The sequence below is a fragment of the Etheostoma spectabile genome, chromosome 16 (genome assembly GCF_008692095.1).
Source record: "Etheostoma spectabile isolate EspeVRDwgs_2016 chromosome 16, UIUC_Espe_1.0, whole genome shotgun sequence".
Lineage (NCBI taxonomy): Eukaryota > Metazoa > Chordata > Actinopteri > Perciformes > Percidae > Etheostoma > Etheostoma spectabile.
Window position 1 is genome coordinate 6044864 of NC_045748.1, and position 6180 is coordinate 6051043.

General features: G+C 39.4%; 1 pseudogene; it reads left to right on the forward strand.

The window, feature by feature from the left end:
- The window catches only part of LOC116704705 (uncharacterized), a 21250-nt pseudogene that overhangs the window by 6661 nt on the left and 8409 nt on the right, over window positions 1-6180 (forward strand).

Genomic DNA, 6180 nt, shown 5'->3' on the forward strand with positions numbered 1-6180 from the left:
TGGTGTGTGTGTGTGGGGGGGGTGGGTGTGTGTGTTGGGTGTGTGTGTGTGTGTGTGTGTGTGTGTGTGTGTGTGTGTGTGTGTGTGTGTGTGTGTGTGTGTGTGTGTGTGTGTGTGTGTGTGTGTGTGTGTGTGTGTGTGTGTGTGTGTGTGTGTGTGTGTGTGTGTGTGTGTGTGTGTGTGTACACTGGCGAAGACATCATCAGCAAGAACCGGGGGAAAGAAAGCGATTTGTAAAAGATTTCCACTCCAGCAGAAGAGAAAAATGAGAAAAGGGTGGAGGAAACAGAAACAGTGATCCTGTTCTGTGGCAGTCCATTAGTGCAGCTACTAATGGATGTAGTGAAAAGGTGAATTAAAAGGGCAACAATTGGGTAAGTGGTCTTTTTGCCCCAAGGTGGCTGCTTTCATACTCGGGAAATTTAGTTTCAAAAGGTACAGACGTTCTCATTCGAGCCAAACATCAGTGTTACAGAAGTCTTCCGTTCATTTTTGTTCAAAGGGGTATTATTAGCATGTTCTTGAAGTCCCGTCATTGCAGTGTTCCCAGCCCGCCTATTTGTTCTAATTGTATGCAATGTCACTCCTTACAAATAAGCTTAAAAATGAACCTCCTGATCAACAGTTTTTGAAAATACAAACACAGACTTTTTATAGGTGAAACAGGATTTAGCTTTTGCAAGATTTTACAGTTTACAGAAAAATAGAGGTGAAAACCAAGCTAAGGCCAATTTCAACTCAATTTCAATTCAATTTTATTTATAATATCAATTCATAGCAAGAGTTATCTCGAGACACTTTACAGATAGAGTAGGTCTAGACCACACTCCAGAATTTACAAGGACCCAACAGTTCACGCCAGTGAGAACATCGCTCATCTAATGTGGTTTAGGAATGTTTTTTAACTCTTGTAAGTTACAGCCTACCTTCAACTCTCAGCACATTGTCAATTAATTCAAATAATATATAATAATGTAGTGTGTGTGTGTGTGTGTGTGGTGTGTGTGTGTGTGTGTGTGTGTGTGTGTGTGTGTGTGTGTGTGTGTGTGTGTGTGTGTGTGTGTGTGTGTGTGTGTGTGTGTGTGTGTGTGTGGTGTGTTGTGTAGACACTACCATCGCCGGGTTGGGGGGGTCATATAGGTTGTGTTTATAACACAACGGTATTGTAATCTGTTACTATATGTTAAGGGGGTTCTATTTTTTTTTTTCATTCATGGTCACAGCAAGTCAAAGAGCAACTGCTTCTATCTAAAGCGGCCATTTTGCTTATATAATCAACAAAACATATCAGAGAAGAGGCAGAGAGACCATTTTCTGTATATAGGCAAAACATACATGACAACAAAATGAAATTCAAGAGATGATGATTTATTTATTGATTTTTTTCATGATTCAACTTCTACCCAATACTGAAAAAAAACCTTTACTCACTTACTATTGATGCTGCTGCCTTCACCTACACACATCTAACCCACGGCCCTTTTCAAGGAAATATTGTTGTGACAGTAACTCTTTTTCCTTTTCTTTTTTAAAGATAATTTTATTTTGGGCGGGGGGTATTTTCGGACTTTACGTTTACTTTATTTTCACAGCTGAAGTGGGAAATGGGCGCCCGCTCTACCAACTAAGCTATCCGGGCGCACTGTGACATTATCTCTTGTGTTGTCTTCCCGTCGACCATGAACTAGTTATCCTCCCGGGTCAAAATTGAAATTGAATTGACGTTTTTTGTAATGCTTTTTTTAATTCATGGTCAATAAACCTAGTTCATATATTATACCTAATTTTTTAGTTAAAAAAAAAAAGCTGAAATTAGGAATTATTTTGCCTAATAGTTAAGATCAGAGGATTTTCAGTGAATTACACACTGGTATCTTTTAGTCAGGGTACTGTTTGAAACCATTTACATTTTTTTTCCAAATGCTATAAAATTGAATAAAACACCCAAAATGCAATGGAATCATTAATTTGGCCTGCGAAGAACACTGTATGGATTCCATACAATGTACATCCATGCATCCATGTTGGCTATGGGCAGTTTGTTTGAAAGAAACCCATAAAAACCACATTATAAGTGGCTTATCCTTAAAGGGTCTGTTTACACAACCAACCAACCTGCCACTCACTGTGGCTTCATTTAATTCAATTCAATTTTATTTATAGTATCATAACAAGAGTTACTTACTGTGGCTATCACACGCTGACACACGCACACAACACACTGACCATTAGAAGGGGTAAGAGGCAGGAAGCTTTCACTGCCCTGAAACATTAAGAGTCAAGGAAATGCGTCATGAAAAGCCATTTTCACAAAAACAAGCAAGAAAAGAAATTGCATTTTTATCATTTTATTTTAAAGAACTGCGTAACATTTAAAAAGAAAATGATTTAAGGGGTACTGGGGAGAGGAGAAAACCTACAAGGATGAACAAATGGATGATGGATAGTCATTTATATATATATATTGGTGCATGGATCAAAAACAGGCAATGGACAGGTTTATTTAAAATACATGGAGGATTTCTTTAGGAGCTAGTGGTGAGGAGATAAGGAAGGAAGGACATTATTACCAAACATTGTCAGCTGAAAAAAGGAGCTCTGCAGCTAAGAGTGGTGACACTAACAGGAAGCAGCCATATGACTGTATAAGATTATGCCATAGAAATTATACCATAGCCACATAATATAGGCTACCTGTGTCTAAGTTGACTATCTGGTGTAAAAAGTATATATTTAACTTAATGTAACATAGCAACAGCACATCTGATTTGCTTCTGTTATAACAAGTGTTAAGTGGAGATTTATGCATAACTAAATATTGGGTCACACATATCAGTTCTTACATAGAAGGTGAGAATATATAGTAACAAATAAGATTTCATTACATTGTAATACAATAGTGCAAAGGGTACTTGAATTAATAAGGAATCAATAAAATAAGGGGTGGGAATCAGAGGGTACCTCACAGTTACGATAATCAATATGTTGCTGGACGAGCCTATAATGATAAAAAAAATCACGATATCAGTCTAGCTATGAATACAAAACACCTGCGAAAAGGTCCAGTGCAGGTGTTCTCTACTTATTCGCTAATAAAGTCCAAACTGAAAACAGCACATTTCTGCAGCACAAGGATTTCAGTCTATAAATTAAAATTACAGAACTATAAAGCAACTATGGGTCGACACCCTAACACTAACCCTACTTCAACGTGACTGTCCTGTTGAAAACCTCTTCCTCTTTGGCCAGTTAACTTAAGTTCAAGTTTCCCTCATTTATGTGTTGAGCGCCACATAATCTATTTAGAGCGCCTTGTTTTTGATAATTAAAATATCAAAATTTGGCACCAGCGTATCAATTCCTGTAATGTGCGACAACAACATATTCCCCTAATTAATGTACAGTATGTACAGAGTGCCTATATTGATACAGTATGTGGCAGTGACCCCGCCCCTTTTCCTGTACGATGTATAAATCCTGAATGGAGGGCAGATTGGCACCAGAATGAATGTGTTTTATCTAAATGAATAAATGAAAATTGCATAGACTGCATATAAATCTTTCCATACAAAGCAGACTAGTAATCTATTTTGTCTGGGGGTCTAGACAGCAGAGTGTTTTATGGTTATGGATTGGAAAATCACACTGGTTTGCGCCGCATATCCACATGCCCACCTTGTTGCCTTAGCAACCGAAACAGATAGATTAAAAATGCCTAATCACACAAATCAGAACAAAACAAAACAATGAACACAATAGAGATACACAAACAGTAAAAGATGGGTCTGCATCCCTTGTTCTCTGTCTGCTACATGCTCTGGTAAAATGAAACCGGATCTGGCTCCTTCACTAATTCACTCTCTCAGTCAACTGGTTCTCTATTCATCCACTTCCTCCATTCACCTGTTTATTCGAATGTCCTGCGTGTTCATCAGGGAGACAGAGCAGATGGGGGGGGGGGGGGGGGGGGTTGAAATATGTATGATGTATGAGGTACGGTAGCTGCTGCATGGAAACTAGTCACTGACAGTCTTTACACAGTAAGGATTCCGTGTGGGTGTGTGTGTGTGTGTGTTGTGGGTGGTTGTGTGTGTGTGTGGGTGTGTGTGTGTGTGTGTGTGGTGTGTGTGTGTGTGTGTGTGTGTGTGGTGTGTGTGGTGTGTGTGTGTGTGGTGTGTGTGTGTGTGTGTGTGTGTGGTGTGTGTGTGTGTGTGTGTGTTGTGCGCAGGGTGGGGAGAAATGATGCCCTGTGGAGTGGGATGGTGTACAGAAAAATGAGTCAGAGAGTACTATCCTGCTCGTTTTTTTCCTGGGAGTGTGTGTGGCTATCAGACAAAAGAGGGTGATTCTCTAAAATGTTATGTCCTCTTTTAGTTTGGGTTCTTCCATCTGTGGGTTATAATCGCCATTGACACCCCTTTTAGTGGAATTGACACTTTAAATCAAGACAAGTAACATACACAGACACACAAGCACACACAGGTTTACTCGCGCCAGTTTAAGCTATTTTTCTTTTGTTGCTGTTGCAATGATGCATGATCATAAAGCAGAGACTGGTATCTTGTGCTGCTCTGTGACAATTTTAGAAATGAAAACAATTCACTTTAATAGACATACTCCCGGTGACTAAGTATATTTTGTCTGGATGTGATGAATTAGATTTCCCACAGCAAAAAACCTCTTTTGGGTGGATTTATCAAGGGTAAAGGAATATATATTTCCGTTACCTCATTCAAGCAAATCCTAATGGTATCACCATCATTTCACTAAACAAAATAGGACTTTTTATACAATGCCAAAAGGACAGAATGAATTTAAACATTTTTAGACATTTTTAGACTAAACATTTTTTGACAATCTGCTTGTTCATACAACACAATGTTAACACAGTAAAGGGTGCCATTTAAAATGGATTGAAGTGAATGTAAAAGCAACTGATAGAACACTCTATGAAATAAATCTATGAATGAATAGACAGGTAACTGCTCGCATGTAACTGTCCACCTCATACCGTTTTACCAAGGGGTTCCCTCTTCTGTGTGTGTGTGTGGTGTGTGTGGTGTGTGGTGTGTGTGTGTGTGTGTGTGTGTGTGTGTGTGTGTGTGTGTGTGAGAGAGAGGGTGAAGGAATGAGTCAGAGGAGATTTGCCTTGAGACAATATGATGTCAAATTTAGCATATTATAAATAAATTATAATAAAAAAACGATAATGGCGTACAGGCCAAAAAGTTTGGCCATAACTCAGCCAAGGTCCGAGACTTAAAGGAGACGAGCTTTCTAATCCTTAAAGGATAAGTCTGCTAATATATTTTTCTTACAGTGAACAAAGCTGTTAAAGAGTATTTATCTGTGGCCAGGTTGGCGCAGATAGGTCGCCTGGACGCAGAGGTCCAGGTTTCCAATCCCAACTGGGATTTCCTGCATGTCTTCTTCTTCTTTCTCACCTAACTGTCCTGCCAAACATTAAAGGCAAAAAATATAATCTTTGAAGAAAAAATCTGTGCTGTGCTGTGCAGTAGTCCCCATTATTTTCTAAAACTATTAAAGTCTAAGACTAAAGCCAAGAAATAATTGATCCTGCTGATAAGCATTGTCTGTGTTGCCAACCCTGATACACAGTAGCTCATAAATCTGTCCTGTGCAGTAGGCTAGATGTCCATTATTGTCAAAACCCATAAAAAAATCAGCCACACTGTCGCTCTGGGGGACATGATCGTTTTATACAATGAACATGAGTACGTAGTTTATTTTGAGTCGATCCCACATACACCGTCCTGCTGCAATACTTACTAGTGCACCAAATTCACCAGCTGCAACTATATACTGTATTTTGTGTTTATTGGTTGGATTCACGCATGTGTAGAGTACTGTGTGTCTTAATTGCTGCTCACAGGATGAAACTGTCTTTCTGTCTGTCTGCCTGGGCTGTGTTTACTCTTCCAACCCTAGATTTATCTTTCGGTCTGTTTCCCTTCCCTCCTACCTGCCTCCTTCCCTGCTTCTCCATCTGTCAGTCTTCCTGGAGACTATCTTCCTGTCTGCTTTAATAGTTGCCTGGCTCCTTTCCTTACCACCTGGTTTAATTTGATGACTGCAGTCGTGTTACATAACAAGCCCACCTACAATAACTACAGTTTAATCGTGTGTGTGTGTGTGTGTGTGTGTGTGTGTGTGTGTGTG